Source organism: Nipponia nippon, unplaced genomic scaffold (assembly GCF_047370975.1).
Source record: "Nipponia nippon isolate SJK-2023a ecotype South Korea unplaced genomic scaffold, ASM4737097v1 scaffold_4, whole genome shotgun sequence".
Classification (NCBI taxonomy): domain Eukaryota; kingdom Metazoa; phylum Chordata; class Aves; order Pelecaniformes; family Threskiornithidae; genus Nipponia; species Nipponia nippon.
This window is the reverse complement of record NW_028262358.1, coordinates 4,944,269-4,964,294: the sequence shown is the minus strand read 5'-3', so window position 1 is coordinate 4,964,294 and position 20,026 is coordinate 4,944,269. Positions and strand designations below refer to the sequence as shown.

At 47.1% G+C, this 20,026-nt stretch overlaps 1 protein-coding gene across 2 annotated transcripts in view; it reads right to left on the bottom strand.

Annotated features, from left to right (window-relative positions):
- Positions 1-20,026, bottom strand: part of BMP2 (bone morphogenetic protein 2) — a 346,349-nt gene that overhangs the window by 132,954 nt on the left and 193,369 nt on the right. For both annotated transcript variants that reach the window (XM_087775975.1, XM_087775974.1), the window contains exon 4: positions 273-386. The gene's annotated coding sequence lies outside the window, so the exon portion shown is untranslated. The remainder of the gene's footprint in view (positions 1-272; positions 387-20,026) is intronic.

Genomic DNA, 20,026 nt, shown 5'->3' with positions numbered 1-20,026 from the left:
CTCATGTTGAGAATCACCTTACCCTGCAGGGCAGACCATTTATTTAGAGGCAAGATATTATGTCCCAAGCAGGACACTAAGATGCCTCCACCCAACAAAAACTCTACTGTGCAGCTGAGCTGGACCAGCCTACATCCCAGGTCCAAGTCTGGTTTGAAGCATTACCCATACTGTCTGGATACTGGCCTCTATAAATAAACAGGCAAGAAGGTTTGGAGAAGAGGTGAAGCCTTTCTCATTAGCTGTGAGCAAGGAAGGAAGTTGTACCTTACCAGAGACTGCAGGAATTCACAACTCCCTCCTTCCCTTAATAGCACTGCTGGAGGCAGAGAGGAGCAGGGCAGAGCGGCCTTACAGGGACGGTCCAGCAAAGCAGCCAAGACAGCCTGCAAAATGAAATACTGCACATGAGTAAGGGTGGCAGAACTTGCCTGACAGATACCTTTCTTGCTGGCTAATCATAACCACAATTTACAGCTCTTTCCATTAAATCTTAGCAAAAGGACACAATGGCACAGAGACTGATTTGAATCCCTGGCAAACATATGTCTTAACTCATACCTGTGCAGAGAATTGGTTCTGATAGTTTGTCGCCTCCCCCAACATGGTTTTTTTTGGTTGTTTATACATATCAGCTTCAGCAAAACTTCCACTGGGAAAAGGTTGCTCTGGTCCAGGAGGAAACTTCTGGTCAAAACACACATAAACAAACCTGCCCAGAGCAGCCAACGGTTTCAGCATTCAGCTGGAGCACCAAAGACGTACATTTGAAGGCCTGATACAGATCAGGGAGTTGAACTTGGATCTCCTAAATCCAAGAGGGATACCTTAACCCCCAGGCAAGAGGCCATTCTTGGGTGTTGCTTTCCTGTAGGAGTCAGTTCATATTGGATGTAAGTCATCAAATATTTGCTGGTAACAGCGAGACCAATTCTGCAGCCCAGAGGCCAGAACACTGAACCAGAAAGAGCAGGAACACGACGCTGGGTCTCCCATACGCCAAGCGAGTGACTTGGCTACCTACTGGTTTATTGCGGTAATAGGAAAAAAACAAACCCTTTACGGATCCTGTGTCTTTCAAGCGGAATGGAAAAAACTTGAAATCTCACAATATCTTGTGCAACGGGAGAACCATTTCCTACCCGCTGTTACAGGGGGGTAGATCTGCAGCGTTTATCACCTCTTGTCGCCAAAGTCAGAATCTGGCCTGCTGCCTTCTACGCTAATTCAGAATGCACTTTCATCTCTAGTATAAACACCGAGAAATATCAAAAGCCCTGTTGACAGTACTGCTCTCATTTTCTGCTTTAAGAAGTTGCCAAAAGGTACAAAATTAAAGTCTCCGAGTCACAGTAGGCTGTTTTGTCAGTTTATCCAATTGGTAACGTAATACTATCGTAACCTCTATCATTCTCATTCTTCTTTTTTTCTTCCCCCACCCCCTTCCTTTCTTTCTTTCTTTCTTAAACAAGAATTTCCCCTGGAAGGGAACACAGTTCCTCCAAAAATTAAATCACAGCATCAAATTTCAAACCTGCAAATATAAATCAAATATCGTTCTGTTGACACTGAGGAATATTACTTTGTGGGACGCATGCTGCTGAAGCGTTGTCCGGGCCACGGTAGGTAGACTACGGATATTACCATGCTCAAGGAGCTTCTCTGGGAATTTTCTCTGAAATTGCAGGAGTCGGAAAGAGGCATGCTTCACTGTCTCTTACCTACTACCTCAAAGAGCACATTTGAGGACTGGCCCTGTATTTTTTCTTGTCTTCCTTGTTCCTTTCAAAACTAACGGGAAATTCTGGGCCTCAAAAAATATAGAATTAGGTCCTTTCTTATTTCATTAACGAAAACAAGAGCAAAATAAGTAGCACCATTTAACAAACAGCAATTCTGTGGAAAACAGCTAGGAAAACAGGAGCAATGCCAAATGTTTCTCTAGCATCGGAGTTCCTAAGCAAGGAAATACATCCCCACAGTAAGGCATGCATGACATTTGCAAATGACCTTCACTTGAAATCAAAGTGTAACATACATTACCTCAGTACATAATTCATTCTTAATCTATTAATGATATGACTCATTAACATATTAGTAGCAGTAGTGGTGTTAATAGGAGTAATGCTAATAATAATGTCATTGTAGTGCTAACAGGTTTCAACATGCTAGTTCTTCTACATGCATATAACAAAAGGATTTGTGACCCAGCATCACAGAGGTGGTGAGACGAGAAGTTTGATAGCCCTACCAGTTACTTCATGGGATGTGTGCTATTATCTCTTGTTATCTCCCTGAGGAATCACAGAAGATCTAAATGTGCCATCATAAGGATTGTTCAGGTGTCAGATCCCTGATGGTATCTTTGCTGGACATGAGATGCAACCCTAAAGAATGGGGTTTTTTCATATTCCTTAAATGTTTCTGTTAGTACTCAATCAGGTGTGAAACGCCTTGTAGGACCTACTGAGCTCTTGTAGAGATTTCTGCTTCTCCGAGTTGCAAGAATGCTCTCACCTCAGGGAAAGGTTTTATGAAGTCATTCTGCAGAACTTGTCAAGAGCTACTGGGGAGGAATAACACACAGTCCAAGAAAAGCTGCTGTACGTCTCATTTTCTACCCTTGATTTCCCTGCTTGGAAATCTCACCTGAAAGGATGTGAGGAATTGATCTGTTAATTTGGGATTTCCAGAGGTACAGCTCCCCTGGCGTTGAGGGAAGGTCCCCACACAGCTGAGCCCACCTGCAAGGCTCAGCCAGCGCTGCCACGCAGCCAGCAGACACATGGAGCCCAACAAAAGCACACTGACCTACAGCCCAGCTCTTCCAGAGAAGTGTCAGACTGATGGTGGTTGTATTCTGCAAAGGGAAGATGCTTGCACAGGACAGTTGAAAGTTATTGCGTGATTTCTGATCATATAGTGCAGATCTGATTTATCGTAAGTACAAACACTGCTCACAAGATTTGGGGTGAAATCCAGGTTCAGGTTTCAAGTATCCTTAAAAATCTGCTGCTTTAAGAATCCAGCTTTGGGGTCAAGCTCTTCCTTGGTTCTAGGAAACTGACTATGAAAAGAAAACGGGACAGCATCCCTGGCTTCACGCACAGACAAAATCTGCAAGCACAGGTCTGCCTCTGCACCTCCATGGTCATGGCGCAGGGGAAAATGAGCCATTCCGTGATATCCTGCCATGTATCCCTGAATCTGTGGGATCCAAAATCCACACCGCAATGGAAAGTAAGACTGGGCAGGCTGGGAGCCACAGCTGGGATGGAAAATATCCACAGTAGCATTATATAAGAACAATAAAAAGCAAGACTATAATTACCTTCCTGCTCACCCTCACCGTGCTGCAATGAAGTCTTTGCCATTAACATCTCATCTACATACAAAGGTAGTGCATCTTTGCATATTTTAGAATAATGAAAGCACTACAGCTCTCACTGGAAAGAAAAGTTGTATGGTATAAGTCACTTTGACACCAAAATAACTGCATTCACGAGGTCTTGTCTCACTATAACCAGTGGTAAGAAAATTAACACAGAATTATTTCCTAACAAAAAAATTGTATCAAGGCAATTTTTCACGTAAGCCAGGCCCAAAAATGGTTCTTAGAGTAGCTGCCAGGAAAATTGCCTAATATTCCAACTCTTCCCCAAGTCTCATGGTACCTGGTATGGCTTTTAAAACCCCTGTCCTTGCGACGGCACCAGCTGGCCTTGGGTCTGCCCAGAGATGCTCAAAACCAGCAACCCTGAAGGTGCAAAACCAGGGGACTGATGTGGGCTCCAAATCCAGAATTTCAAAAGAAGGAAAACACCGTAATCGTAGCCTATTCACCACTCAGGTGGGCGGCTCAAGGACACCCGTTGAGGCTGCTGATGACGATGTTCCTCTGCCTCAAGGGAGCTCTCTGGCCTCCAGAGCAGGCGGAGATGGCTCTCCAGCCCCACGGCCAAGGCTGCCGCAGCCTGGCTGGAGATGGCTGGGGCCATCTGAGGAGTTGTCAATGTTTACCTTCACAACTGGTTTATCTGGCTCCCACCTGCTGGCTTTTCAGAGCCCCCAAACTATTATTATCAAGAAAATTGTATTAACTACTACATGGCCAAGTGAGTAAGTAGACAGGCTCACCTACTGGGAATGAGAAAACAAATTCTCAAAGGCAGATCTCTCCTCCTCCCTTTCCTCAGGCTTACCTTTATTTTAAAGACAGAATCAAAACCAGCCCAGGTCACCCCATGCCAGGCAGGAGGGACAAGGCCCCAGGATCCTCCTTGCCTGTTTTTAGCCCCTTTCATAGCTTTGTCCAGATCACCCCGATAACGAGTAGAAACCTGCTAACTGTGCTTGCCGGAGCAACCGTGCAACCTTGCCATAGCTGTCCGCCTTCCTCCTCCAAGTTAAACAACCACTGGGGTGAAAGATAGCAAGTGGGTTCCCCCTCCTCACCATCCCAAAAAGAGGAAAGGCTCCCTGATGCCTCTCTCCCACCGTACTGCTGACTCTTGATAATCTGTCCTCTGCAAAGAATATACGAAAGGCCCGTGTCTCAGCAGGGGAAATACCTTACTTGGATCACACAGTGACTCCAACAACTTTTTTGTGAGATCTGCAGAGGTGTGAACTTTACCTTTGCAGTGCTTTTGTGAAGCCTCCGCTGCTGAATCTTACTCCTCTCTAGAGGTGAGGACAGTCTTCCCAACGCTTCTGCGCTGTGCGAACATGGGCTTTTATATTCAGGCTGCTTTTATGGAGGCTTTTGAAAGGAGAGCTCCTAAATTGAAACCACATTGCCCAGCCTGAGCCAGAGCCTGCTGCATGAGCCCTGTCTACTCCCCAAGTCTTTCCAGTGCTGATCGCTTCCCAGTGAGAGCACGAAACAGTGGGGCTTACAGCTCCCGGGAATCTGCCAGCATGGAAACAGTACTTGACTAACAGCTTACAAACCTCCACCAGAGCTCTGGGATGCCCTTTCGTCTTTCCAGGGTCTTGGTGGGCGCAAAGTGGCCTGAACAGCTCTTTGTGTTTGTAGCTGCTACAAGAGAAACACCTTTCCTCTTTTTTTTTCAGAAGAGAAGCTGTTGGGACGTGCTCACCATCTCGCTCTCTTCTGATAACCCTTTCGGCATCCTTCCGTTTTCTGGTTATTCATTTGTTACCCCTGAAATCTGATTCCTGATCTCAGCCCTCTCTTATCAGCCCCTTTCGCTGAGGAGTTCCAAAGCAATGGGTTAGTTTTAGGCTTTGCGCTCTTTCTCTGTCCCCGAGGCCTCGTTCTGCTGGGGGAGGAGGTGAGTGATAGGACTGACGTTTGTGGGGGGAAGGGGCTGCCATCCATTAACTCGCTGTTATCTATCTATTCATCTGCCTGGCAAAACAAAGGTATGATTGTTGCTCCAGCTCACAGGCCTGCGCTGGCTTCACTCCAGCTACCGTGGGTCATAGGAGCAGAGGAGATACGGAGGCATGGCCTGAGCACAGCCCAGCCACCAGAATGTAAGGCCTCCTGTATGGGCTCTGTGCTGAGGTCTACACAACCACCTCCCTCCCGACAGCGGGTACCCAAGCTGCGCTGCTGCAGCGAGCAGGAGGTGAGCCCATCCTGGCCACAGCTTCCTCCCTTTGGGTGTATAAACCCGCCCGTAAAACACAGGATTGATTCTGCACCACCCCGGCATCTGGCAAACCCGTTTTGGGCTGTGCTCTTATTTAAGCAATTATATAGGATATAGGGTGCTAGAACATGAATTCCCTTATCTCTGTTTCCCACATTACACCCTTTCCTAAGGCAAATTGATGCAGCCCCATTGAAGCCGAGGCACTGATTGACACTAGCTGAAGATCTGGCCCCGATTCTGCCGTGCTTTGCCTCTGGGTAGTCATTTACACCTGTTCAGAGTGCAAAAGGCAACCAGCAGCAACCGCTGGAGCCGCAAAGCAGCGAAGTCCTGTCCCATCGCCTTCAGAGCCCGACATGCCATGCACCGATCAGTGGCACAGGGCCCAGTTCCCCTTGCATCTAAGTTGGTTTTGGCGTTGCACATAGGCATCCTCTCTTCAGCTTCTTGTAAACCTTGAGATCGCTGCCAAGTCTCATGAAAGAAAAAGTTGTGACCCAGTTCCTGGAGGGTGACTTAGTGTAAATAACTTTCAGTGGCATGATGACACCCTCACGAAATCTAGCAGTGCACTTGTCAGTCCATGAAATATGGGGCCAAGAACCAGTCCTGATCCAACATTACATGGTGAATATCTTTTCCTTTCCCTGCACAAGCAAAATCCCTGGCAATTTCCGGAAGAACTGCGGTTGTGCAAACCAAACAGGGCTTGGCTTATTTTCTGAATCATCAGAATAGTGCCAGTTTGCATGGACAACAACAGCTTTTGAGCAAAGCTTGCCAATACTGAAAAAAAAACTTTATGCCTGAATTAGACCCCAGTTCACTGCAGCTAGCTGGCTCTCCTGGGTTGTCTCTTCAGCCAGCTTTAACCTTGTGGCCAAAGAGTCTTCCAGGGACTAGGGAGACCGATCTCCACTCACTGCTTGCAATACACCTGCAGAAGCTGAGGCAGAACTTTTCTTTGTCATTTCACTGATCTCGGCGACACCCTGGCTAGCCTGGCACTGTTTGGTGGCCTCAGAAGAGCCTGTGCAAACAATGGTAAAGCCGGACAGCCACCAACACGCAGCTTCATGACCTCCATTTTTCTTGGAGACCTCCAGGCATGACAGTCACTCTGTTTTTTACCATCGCCATCCAAAATCCAGTGGAATCACTGGAAGGCCTCCGGAACTGATTTCAAACAAAATGGATCCAGCATTTAGATCTAAGGAATCATGTTTAGATCTGTGGGTTGCTTTGGGCTTCTAATTTCCATGGGGATTTGCATAAGAAAATACAGTAATAGGCTGGGTAAGTACATCGAGCAGTGGCTGTGAGCCAGGAACTAATGAGCTCCATTGCAGACTGTTTAGCTCTGGACAAGTCACTTGACCTTCCAAAGTCACATCATCCCCATCTGTGAAATGGGGATAGTAATACTTGCCTCACAGGGGTGTTGTGAGGATTAATTAGCAGCTGCTTGTACATTGCTTTGATGATGTTAAGAACTACATGCCTGCTAAGTATTGTTATTGTATCATGGCTGGGAAGATATTGCAGTTAGGGCTAAATCCTGCCCTTGGAAAAAGATGCGTCTTTCCCCATGTCTTGTAAAATCAGCTGCTAGGCTTGCACAAGCAGCGTTTATATAACGTTGGTACCAAACATCAATATACACCTCGTACCCTTGAGTTGCCAAATCCCCAGAACAACAGCCTGCCGGGACACACGTGATGCACCATCCCGGTGCAAACAGCTTTGGGCAGGAGCCCAACTGCAAACTCTTTCTCTCTCTTCCCCCACGAATCGAAATTAGTAAATGTTTCCATCAGGCATTTCAGCGGTGACCTCAGGTCTAGAGCTCGGTGTGCCATACAAAGCCCACGGGCACACCAGCCCAGGCAACACAGGCTACACGCTGCCGAGAGGACAGCCGGCGTGGGACGGGGCGCCTGGGACAGCCGAGCGCGCTCCTGCACACGGCAAAGCCACGAGGGCTGCGGGGAGACGGGATGGCTGCAGGAAGACGTGGATACGTGCGCGAGCGCAGACGGAAAAGGTAAGCTCCCCTTGCGTAAATTCTAATCTTTAGGTGGGTGCTTCCTCTCCCATACGCTCCCCTGAGAGCAAAGCCCTTTCGCCTCCTCGGCATTTGGGCCTAGATAATACAAAATAGCGCACAAAGAAAAGAATTCCACCGACTGCAGCGGGCTACGGCTCGGGATCATTAATAGGCTCAAACCACAGTACCCAGCCTACTCAAGGAACACATAGGAGTTATGCATCCAAATTTCAGTGACATTTAGTGGAAGTCGGCCAAATGGCTCCCTTTGATTCCTTTGAAATTTGAGCCATAACTGTCATTGTATCTTAGACGTGTGAACTGCTCTGAGAAGTCTCCCATATAGATTAGACTGCGATCAAAGAGTTCCACTAAAACTGAATTTTATGAAGACGGACGGTTGAGGTGAGGCTGATCGGCAGCAATATTATCTGAAAAAAACCCCAAACCTGGCAAGTTTGAAAGGGTTAAAGAAGAAAGTTGTTTGGGTAGACGGTGTACATTAACTATCATTTTCAGTCAGCATGCAATGACTGGTTAGCGGGGCTTATCATTCCCAGCTATGTGAGGAATTACAATAAATGCCTGAAACGCAAGCAGGTTTCCGGCTTAGGTAGGTAAATAATGGAAGTCACTATTTTTGTCTGAGTTGCAAGAATTCCCCGCGCACAGGCTCCCCGCCCCCTCCCCACTGTAACACAGCTAACTCTGCTCCCTGCTGCTTGCCAAAATGAAGTCCTTTCATGCATCCTTGCGACTTTTGCTTTGTCTGCAGAAGTAGCCGACTCATTATTTCCTTTTTGGTGGAAAAGCAAGAGGTTACATTTTCTGCATTCATTTGTTTTAAATACTTCCAGAATGTAATGACCTAGGGATGAGTGGAAGGAGATACGAGCTGCTCTGAGACAGGGACTGCATGATTTGTAGGGAAAAAGTAACAAAACGAGCGACCAGAGCGTAATTCTGGTGCTGTCAAAGCCTGGTAGTAATCCTCCCGTTGCCTTCAGTGACATGAGGCTTCCCCTCTGCAGCACCATCCCGCACAGAAAATACTCTCAAACTATTCAGTGATTCAGCTGCTATTCGAACAGCCACTGGAGAAAAACTGGCTGCCTCTGCAGGATAGAAACAGGGTAAACTTTGGATAGCACTTAGTAGTAAATAGGGAATAAAGTCATTACAGTCGGGGAGTTTATTCTCATTTAGCCCAAGGCCCTTTTCCCTGCCCTGGCATCCCCAGGCACGTGCCTGACCTGGCCTCTCTGGGAGGCCCCTTTGAGGTTTGAGCGATGCAGCCTTCAAACGCCGGCTGAAGAAAACCCGGGCTCCTGCCACGGGAGGGGAATCAGGGTGGGATCCCGAGCCTTGTGAAGTCCCACGTTGATTTGGCCGGGCTCCAGGTAAGGCCACGGGAACCTCAGCCCCTTCTGCCGGTGAATGCACAAATTGTTTGTGAACCACTGCTGGGGGAAGCCCGGCAGAGGCATGGAGAGGACGGTGCCAGGGAAGGGTTAACCAGCGCCACGGCTGGAAGAGCATCCTCCCTCGCTGCTTCACACATGCCGTATTTCTTAGCAAAGTGAACATATTAACACTGGCATGCTCCCACACACCGCCTTGGCTCTCCTCCAGGAAATCATAACCCAGCTATTTGGCACACAAGGCCGCAATTTTATTTACACAATCAACTTCTTGATAAACATAAAACTTACAAAATATACCACACCCTTAAAATAAAAAAAGAAAAAGTGGGGGGGGAGAACTGCAGTAATCTGACCTTTTCGGCCTGAAGGGCCAACCTGCTTTGATTTGATACCCCCGTCCCCAAAGAAATCACCTGTGGATGCATGAAGGTTTGCCCTGGCTTTAAGGCAGGGTCCTGCCTGGGGGAGACATGGGGGGACTCGGCGGGGCTGGGAGCTGCCAGAGGGATTGGGGCTGACTCAGGCAGGTTTCCTCCTGGGCAGCAGGGAGTGCAGGCAGGGCTGCCAGCACCCGCTGCACCTACGGCCCTCGGGCCCCCCATCCTCACCTCCTCGCCTGGTGCCACTGCTGCTCCTGGCCAGCGTAGCTGTCCCCTCGGGAGGGGAAGAGGGCCCTGCGCTGCCAGTAACCCCGAAACAGAAGGACCCGGCCTCCTTTACTGCTCTTATCCTCTTCTTGACATAAATCTTGGCAGAGGAGTCTCTGTGTCTCTATGAACATTATAATTTTCAACTCTATGTCCCTTAGTCGATCTAACCAACTGCAAGTGAAAGTCGTAGGTTTTATTTTGGGAGGAAAACGTTGCTGATTTCATGTGGCAACCAGATTTTCTGGAGGCATACTCCACTTCGCCAGAGCATCAGTCAGTTCAGCCGGGAAGCAGGGAAGCCAGGAAGCCTAAACCTTCAGCAGCCCCCCAGGGCACCCGCTGCCTTGGGTGAAGTTCTGCCCAAACATCAGATAAAACTGCATCAGCCTTGCCATGAACTGAGAGGCACACATATGCATGCTGCTTATATCTGGGGTCACCGGAACTCAGCTCCACCACCTTCTCCTTCACCTTTTGAGCTCACATTTCTCCACTGACCTTTCAAAGCAATTGTCTTGCTCGGCTACTTGACAAAAAGCTCACAGCCTCACTCCATCGACTCTGTAGGCACTGGAGACCAGGGCGGCATCTGGTGCAAGCTCTCCAAGAGCCAGGGCTAACGGTTGTTCTGCTAAGCTTCAAACTGGACACATGAAGACAAGTAGATGCTTAAACATAGCCTAAATCCCACTCAAGAGAAACTGCATGAGAAAAAATAATGGGCCAAGGGCATTAAACTGATTTATACTGGCTGAGGATCTGGACATATCTGCTTTATTCCTTGCAGATAAAAAGATCTGCCTGAGGCTAATAAACTTTTGATAGTTTGGGAAACAAAGATTGATTCTTTTTTTCTTTTTCCCCACAAATAGGAAGAACTACCTTCAAATACCTGAGACATTGCAATCATTTAGACAGATAAACATCTTGATTCCTAGAGATAACAAGAGCTGAATGGTTGGCCTCAAAACCAAGCATTCGTGACAATTCTTGAAACAAGAACATTATTACTCTCCATTTCCACAACAATTTACGTACAACTGCAAAGAAAACCCTTCTCCCTTTGCAGCTGGAAAATGTACTGTAAACAGGCTGCCCGAAGCCTTGCCAGAGCTCCTGAACACCCGGAGGTGGGTGGGTGAGCGGGTCCCCTGGGCCATTCTCCTGAATGAACAGACCCAGCTCAGGGTCTGTTTTGGAGCCCAAGACACCGGTTCCTTTGGACGAATACCTGGCTAACCTCCGTATAAACATCTGATGTGTGAAAAAAGGCCCCCTCCCAGGAAAGGACAGGAATACTGGAGATTAGAGCCAAGACCAAGGGAAGAAAGTCTGCAGGACTGTGTAGTCTTGTATGACGGCAAGAAGAGCAGGGAGTTTCTGAAATAATCTAGTTGTTGCCTGCCAGATATTTTGTTTCTCTTCACAGGCTGGGAAAGGAGAACATGGGTCCACCTAAGCAGATTGCAACTGTGATGGAAATTTCTCAGGCTATCGATTACAAAACAACTACCATGCATTCACTCCTCTCTCTTCCTCTCCAAAAAGTAGCAGCTGAAATGAGAGCCACCAAGATCTGTCAAGAGGAGATCTTGCCCTTCAGGGCCTGCACCTTGGCTCATGTGGTCAAGTCACAGAGGGATTCTGGGAACGCTGCAGGAACCTACTCCAGCCAAAGAGCTTGTGGGTACCCTCTTATTTTTGCAGCATCCATCCCGTAAGGGTCTTGCACCCACCACTGTAACAAAACATTGGCAAAGAGTAATTTAGATCTGTCTGCTACATATTCAGCTGCACATGAACAAAAGGCTCTCCTTGTATTGTGAATAATTTCTTCAAATACCAGGTGTTGCCAGAGTGGCCAACTCCTACAATTTTATAGTGAGTAGTACTACATATAGTGAGTTTCCACTAATATAATTTTCATACCTAAGAACCTCATCTCTGATTCAAAGTCAGTTTTTATCCTCTGTGAATGTAAGGACCTCAGTGTCTCTGATGCAAAAACCAGAAGGCAACTTTCGCCCAGCTCTACATACTAAAATCTCAGGATTCCTAAAGCCAATCTCAAGATTACACTTTTTTTGGATGCTAACATGATTACTGTCACATAAAAAAGAAACAGTTCTCAGTATGCAGGCGGTTCCTATAAGAAGCGCTATAAAACCAACAAACCAACTGAACTGGTTTGCTGAAAGTATGTTCTACAAAGAGCTTCCTTAGTCCATCTGTTAATCTTACATAGTATACATTACCTCCAAAACCTAAATGTCTTGTCAGGAATGACACTTAGATACCAAGTATTTCCAGTTGCATGTAACCACTTAGCACATTGCTGTCACTGCCCGTTCGGCCCAGGCAGGTAGAAGTGTGCTCCATCCGTAGAGACAACAGCTCACGGTCTTTGCTGCTGGCTGCGTGCAGACGCCTGTGTAGCTGCAGCAGCATCAGCAGCTTTTCTACAGGGCAAAGGTGGGCTGAGGAGAGCCTACAGCTATCAGTCAAACCACCTCATCTAATGCAATCCATCCCAGAAGGATTATACCACCGGCCAACAGCCTAGAGCAGCTCCCACACCACGGCTCTTTCTGTTGCTAAACATAGGGAGACAACACTAGCAGGATCAAAAGCAGCGAATACTCAGAGCTTCCTTGAGACTCCCATGTCCTTGCCACCACTTGCAAAGTTAACAGGCTTTGCAAATCTGAGCAGCCTTCGGGAGAACATAATTTGGACCAGTGACCGCTGCCCCTGCAGAGTAATGCTGGGATAAGGATAAAATACAAGTGATCTTCTTGCCACCTGACCTTCACACCTCACGTTGTCTTTGCCCCCCTCTCCTCCTGAACTTCTGCCCTCTAAGACTGAGAAACAAAGATCAGGTGGAATCAGGGCCCAAACTAGAAGTATCACAGTTCTGCAAGAAAGGACAGGGACCTTCGAGTTGAAGGACATTTCCAACAGAAGCACTGATGATTTCTCAGAAACTGGCTCCAAATTAGCCTCCTCAAGCCTATTTGAGAGCCACAGGAGGGCAAGATGTGGAGGAGGACTTCAAGGGTGCTTTCAAATGAACTGAATCAGAGGTTTACCCAACCTCGCTCTTTCAGAAGCTTCTGAATAACGCACCAGCTTGAACCACTGGAAAGAAACAAATAAATGAGCTGGCAACTTTCACAGGGAGGAGCCTTGAAGCCCAGTTCCCAAGACCACGCCAACCAGCTCCGTGTGACAGCATACAGGAATGAAAATAGGTAGGTAACATTAACAGAAATACACTGAAACTTAATAACAGCAGCTTGTCAGGACATGCACCAAAGAGAAATGGCTCATAATAGCTACAGCTTGTATTATGAATGTTTCATAGCCATGTGGCTAACAGAGCTGCCTAAACTCAACTGATGTTTTGTGTGTGCTGTGGTAACCCACGGTGCATGCTCGGGAAGGAGACTGTCAAGCTGAAGTCCTAACATCTGTATTAAAAAGAGACACCATTTCTCTTGTCAGATGAAAATGCCTTAGAATAACAACGCAGCAATGAAGAGAGCCCCTAATGAGCTAAGGCCGTGTCCTCCGTTGGTGTAAATCAGCAAGGTTCGCTCGGGACGAATGGAGTTATCCCAGTTTACACCAACTATAAGATCCAGCCCCCTTGTATTAACCTCTTCTTGGTTCAGTCATAACTTTCATGTCTATCAGTAGTTAAAAGCAAAGGCACAGTTTAAAAGAAAAAGTAATCCCCCTGCCTTTCCTCTCCTGATCTGATTCGCATACAAAATGGGCTTATGAACTCAAAAATTATGGGAGGGATTCAGGGAGGAGGAAAGGGAGACACAAGAGCCCTTTTATTTTGCGTCTTATTCACAATGAAAATTGGCACAGAAGCCAACCACATACATTAACATAGTTTGGGCAAGTTTAACTCTCATGAATACATTTCTGTGGAAAAACTAAGTGACTATGGAAAAATCCCCTCTTTTTTGCCATTTGAAAAGATAACAGGCTTCTATGTGGAACATACCCAGAACCTGCCTGATTCAGAGACATGGAAATACAAAGATGAATAAGGCTGAGTTTCCCATGCTAGGGGCCCATGGAAACTGAGAGGGGAGGAAGAAGTAAGGAGGCCCATTGACTCAGGAGAAGGACTTTCATCCTACAGGTGAAGGAGGCATTTGAAGGCACTAGTAACATTGCAGGCCTGTTCCAGAGCCCATTTAAGTCACTGGCAAACATCTCATTGACTTCACTGGGATGTGGGTCAGGGCTAAACAGTTTTAAAATATAATCCAAGGCTATTTCTACATCACTGCGTAATGAGTGGGATTCAAAACAGTTCAAGTGTGCCCAGCCCTGTGACTTATCTGCTTTCTGTCCACATTTCTGGCTGCTAGCCTGGCTGCTGCTTGGGCTCAAAGTCTCAATATTGCACTGAGGAAGAGCTGAGCTCAGGACATTTTTGGAGGACTGTCTCAGACCAAAGTGCACACCGGACTGCACCCATGTCTAAGTCAGGGAACCTGGAGGAAGGAAAACTTTGGCCAAATGTATTGGGGCATCAACTGCACTTCTCTCCTCTCCTCCCCTCCTGTATCTCCGTTGCCCCTCTCCAAACTCAGGCTGAGGAGAGCTCTCAGCGTGAGCTGAAGGGTTTGCAAAGAGCAGTGGGCGTATCTGCTGGACAATGTGGGCATTCCTTTGTCTGGTGACATAAGTGCACCTGGCACCCAAATCTGGAATTTAAAGCTAGCCCACAGCGACTTGCACTGGGATCCTCCGACCCAGCTGCAGTCCAGATGCAGCCTTAAGAGTTCTGCAGAATTTCACAGTTACACAAAAACAGTGACCCTGCCTCATGCATCCCTAACTGCAACCTACAAGCTATTGCCATTCCCATAAAAAAACCCTTCGCCTTTGCTCACCGACATCGTACAGTGCTGGCCCTGCTACAGTGCTGTATTTATGGCAGAGGACGGTAACCTCAGAATGACTATTTTCTTTTGAATGAACCAGTTTGCTTTATTATTAGCCTATCTGATACGATAGTTTGCATTACAAGGCCTTCATCAGATCACTTCAGAAGCACATCGTTGCACTAGGCCTTTAATATCTTGCTAATTAGTTTCATAAATTACTAATTGAACTCTTTAAATGACTCATATTGGTATGGCGAGTCTCACCATACAGAAAACTCAGTGATCTCAGAAGAGGATACAGCATAGAATCATCCTCTCCTGCTAGGTAACACAAAATTAAACAGTGGGGTAGGAGCAGGACGGGGAATTTTCCTCCACGATTAGCAGTGCAGAGCCCTTATCGCCGCGATGCATCTAAGTACCGCATATTTTGCACCTGTCTAAACGTGGAGTTTCCACTGATGTCAGCGTGTGGAAGAAGCGAGGTGTACAGATCCACACATCGAGGGCAAGGGATCTGCAGAGCAGATCAAAAGGGAATGTTCTCCCTCTGGGACAAGTCCATCCATAGTGCTAGCTCTGTTGCTTTAATGACACTTAATGCACATTGCCACTGATGTCATTGCTAAATTTGGCTCCACTGGAGAGATGGGGTTTGGCAGGGATCAGCAAACAGGATTTTTCACAAATTGTCCAATGCTGACCACTTCCAGCCATACCAAGAGGCTGTCTTTGCCTTTTCCAACACGACTGTCTCCAAACACAACCTAGAAACAATGTCACACCTGTTGGCAAAAGGTAATCGAGTATTTCAGGACTAGTTCTCCAAATGCACAATTCTGTTACTGGGCTAGGCTGGAGAGAGGTCAGCAGATCTTCAAGCAGATTTGTCTGACTGACCCTTCGCTCATCGACCTGCTGTTTTTCCCTAGGAGCCAGCCTGATCACCTCTTGCCTTGCAGCAAAGGATGGGTTTTTTTCTCACCTAACTCCCAACAATGTTGGTATCTACATCTGCTCAGCCACATTCACCTCCCTCTGGAGTTTAATGGAGTGAGTAGGTGCTTCTGGGGAGTAAATCACCTGGCCTACAGCAGATGCCTCCCTTAGGATGAGATCAGTATCGCTCCCTGACAGCTGCGAAGACCATTTCGCTCTACATGTCCACATACAGCCAGAGGAATCCCATCCCAAGTGAGCGGTCAGATGCTGAGCTGCTGCAACGGATTAAAAGCACAGTTGTTTTACACGCACATTTGGCCTCGTGTGCATCCTTTGCTCTTTGCCCACCTATTTTGCCTCTTTCTAAGCTGCCTTTTATGACTGACCCTAGGACAGGGAACCCGCTGCTGTTCCTACGCCTTTAATAAGCAACAAGAACATGAAGACCGCCACATGTGCACAGGCAGCGCTCCACAAAGGCTTGAAGCAGAACTGGTTAGCCAAGTTCTTATATGTAGACATAAAGCCCCAACAGGGACCTTTGCAAACATCTCTGCTGGTCTCCTGCATTACCGGTCAGCGTTTCACCCAGCAGATTTCTGAACTTCGAAAGCTACATGGTTTCCTGGTATAATTACAGGTATATTCCCATTGGATTTGGCACCACTGGTTAACCAAACATCATGCATTAGCTCCTAAGAGAAAGATGTTATTTATTTTACCCACACAAGGTCTATCTTGTAGTAGCCATCAACTTTCCATGGAAAGCTCATGCTCTACTACTCTACATCAGTCATTAGAGGCAGCTTCAAAACTTTAATATCTCCAAAGGAACAATAATTGCAACCCTTTCAATATTTTATATTTGCAGACAAGCAGAATGAACTCACTGGAATCAGCAGGTGGTGTATGTTCAGCTGCTCAGAGCAATATTCGGCTTGCCTATTCCCAGCGAGGGCAGCTGACATCAGAGAAGCAATGCCCTGTGAATGTACCATTCAGTGGACAGGAGAGCCCACAGTTTGTATGGCAGACATCAAAGTGTTTTGTAACATGCAGATGTTTTCCATGCAGAGGCTGAGAAAAGCGATGGACAAGATTTTGTAAATCCTGTGCTGTGTTTTCTTCTTCATTTTCTCCCTCCCATGCCCCCATTTCCTTGCCTTTTCTTACATGAAAGAATGATACCATTAAAAATGATGGGTTATATCCTTCGCTGATATAATTTGGTGTGACTCCACTGACTTCACAGAGCTATGCCTGTTTACACAAGCTGCAAATTCTCCCATCAATTTCAATCTATACAGATTTACATCATGGGGAAGAGTGCTACATTTTTTTCCACAGCTAATAAGCTTCTCAAAAAGAAAAAAAAAAAAAAAAAAAGACCCTCGACATCTATTAAACTTGTATTTGGAGACAAAGATTTCAGAGGGTGCCTTCTCCCACCCTATCCCATGTCCTTTATCGTGCTTCTCTATTTATTAAAGGGTCCTCCCAGTGCCACATGAGCCAGAGCGGAGCTGAGCTGCTGAGGACAGTGCCCATGGATGAACCCACGGCTGGATCTGCTTGCTGACACGTAGCTCTGCTCCCTTTCCATCTCCCCAAGCAACACTGCGAGTACAAGCCATCCCAAATGTTCCGGAGTCCTGCTGAGGACGGAGCCCTCTTTGCTACCACCCAGGCTCATACATGGCATGTAGGTAAAAATCCCTGCTCTGTTTGATAGAGGGCAGCAAGTTCAGTGCACAGCTCCCTCTGCCCAGGTGAATTCCTTAACCAGCAAGCTAATAGCTATTTTTAAAAAGTTCTCCTTCCCTTTCATTTTCATTTCATGAAACATTTCAAGAGGCCTTGCTTTCATCTTCCTATGGAATAAAAGCACATTTCGAAACCTCACCGTTTTCTATTAAATTAAATTCTTGTGTTCCCACTTGCCCTAACCAGAAGCACTGTACCACCGCGTCTGCAAAACATGTTGTATTGTGCTATGATCTTGTGCCGTTCTGCAGAGAAACACAAAGAGGTTTCACATGACATTACCACCTGACCTCATGCAAAACTTCCCTCCCGTAAATAAGTGCCGATCCATACACACAGCACACGTGAAGACAGACACTTCCCATTAGGAAGCAGTTTGCTGAGCAGGCTGGAGAGCTTAAATGCTTCTGAAAACTCAACAGCAACAACTCTTCTGCTGGACAATATGCTGAGCCTGATTTTGGGATACACTGAACTATCCTGAAGAGCCAGGTGACTTAAGTGCCAAATTCCTTACCACATTTACCGATTTAATTTGACCACTGAAGTTCTCCAGGCTTTTTTGGAAGCCCCAGTTGCGATTTCAGGAACCAGTATGTCCAAGACAATCCCACAGGTTGAACACTGTCATTAAAAGCATGACCTGTTCCTGCTTGAGGCAAATGATGGAGTCCTTGCAGGACTGGTGGTGAATTAAGTGGCCGTAACATCCATCTCAGCAGTGGCTCTGTGCTATGAAGCAAGACCCAAGACCTCTGGAGATCTCCGAGGCCATGGTAAAAGTCTTACATTTTTTCCAATAAAAGCTGAGCTTGATACTGCCTAGTGACCTGCAAGACATGTTGGGGATACAGCTTCTGGATGAATCGAGGAGAGAGCAACCAAGATGATCAGAAGCTGGCGCTCATGATGACGAAGGGGAGCCTGAGAGAATTAGATTCGTTCAGCGTTTAGAAGAGAAGATGAAGGGGAGACCTTATTCCTGTCTCAGCTACCAAGAAGACAGAGCCAGGCTTTTCCTAAAGCTGCACAGCTCTGCTGGTCATTGCACCGACAACTCGCATCTCCTAGAAAGCGGCCCCGTAAGGCTCTCCTGTAACCCACCTTCTCCAGCGTTATGTGTACGTGCCGCTCTCTATGCTGCTTTCCATATGGTCTCCTGCTCTGAGATCAACGTTTCCATCCTGTTCCTCTTTCCCCGAGACTGCTAACTTGCTAGAGGTTAAGCTGCCTCTCAAACAGCCCCCATCCCACTTAGCCTGTATCCCGGGATTTTCTTTCATGAAAAAGGCACTGTAAGGGCTCTGGATGCTGTGCTATGATTTACACTTTTTCATCTCCTGTAGAAAGCCTGCCGTGTATGTGATGATACCATTCAGCTCCGTTTACCTGAGAACTTAAAAAAATACCATCGGAGGTTGTTTTTTCCATATGGGTAAATAGTAGGGGTGGGAGTATTCCTTATGGGAAACCTGGAACAGTCGCACTCTGTCGGCCTGACATTTCCTGCTGTAATTGAAACTTTTGATGTTAAAAATTCCATCTACACAGTGTCTCTCTAAGCCAGGCAGGGAGAAGGGCAGAGGTGGGCGCAGTTTCCCCAACTCCCCCACTGCAGCCAGTTAAACTATAGCAGGTGAGATGCGTAGATGTAAGGGAAGGAATATGAGGAAGGAAATACCAGCTGAGTTAGGTAATTTGGGTCAGAGGAAGCCAGGCGTAGTTACAGAGGCAGGTACAGATTAAATCAACTTGAGGCTCTAGGTCTCCACATCTGCCCATACCCCTGCCCAGGAGGGCAGGGAGAGGTGCACCCACATGGTCCTGTGCTCCCAGGGGATGTGGATCTTGGACATCTGGGCTCTGCCTTGAAAGGACAGAAAAACAGCTCCCTTAGAAGTTATGGGGACCAATGGGGAGAAATAACTTTGCCCTCTTGCAAGGTAAAGGATGTTTAGCTGAATGTCTTTAAAAATCCCACCCAATGCTATACAACCTAATCCTCAATGAAATCAGTCACACAGACAAAGTCTAACCCAAATCCCAGCCGGTCTCAGGTGGAAATCCAGGCAGAGGAGCCCACTGCTGCCAACCATAAGCTTATCCCAGCACCAGTTGCAGGCCCCACCACAACCTTACGCCTGAGGACCAGCGCAAACCTGCTCCCCACTCAAGCCAGCCCAGCAGCCCAGTGTCGAGGGGACACAGCTCGTGGGTCCGCAGGGGTATCACCCAGCACGACTTGCCCAGCCTCTGCCTCAGCTCTGCAGCAGCCGCCAGCTCAAATCCTACCTCTACCTCCAGCTCTACCCCACCCCGGGAGCTCCTGTCATTCCCCGCCCTCAAGCGAGCCAGATGCCTATCCTCCTCCTCCACGAAACCTCCGGCAGACCCTTCAGGGGTGAACAGCACCAGCAAGAAACATCTGAATGCTGGTATCAACATTGGCCCCAGCTCCCGCTAGCAGTAAATACATTAATAAGACAAAGTACAGGACAAAGTGGAAACCCTGCGAGTAATGGACATAATTACATTAGCTAGTCAAAGTAACTTTATGTTAAGAAATATTTTTGGCATGCCATGAAAAGTTTAAATCCTGTCACACCCCAACAGTTACAAAAGTCAAAGGCAACATAACATGAGCTTTATTTTAACTGTT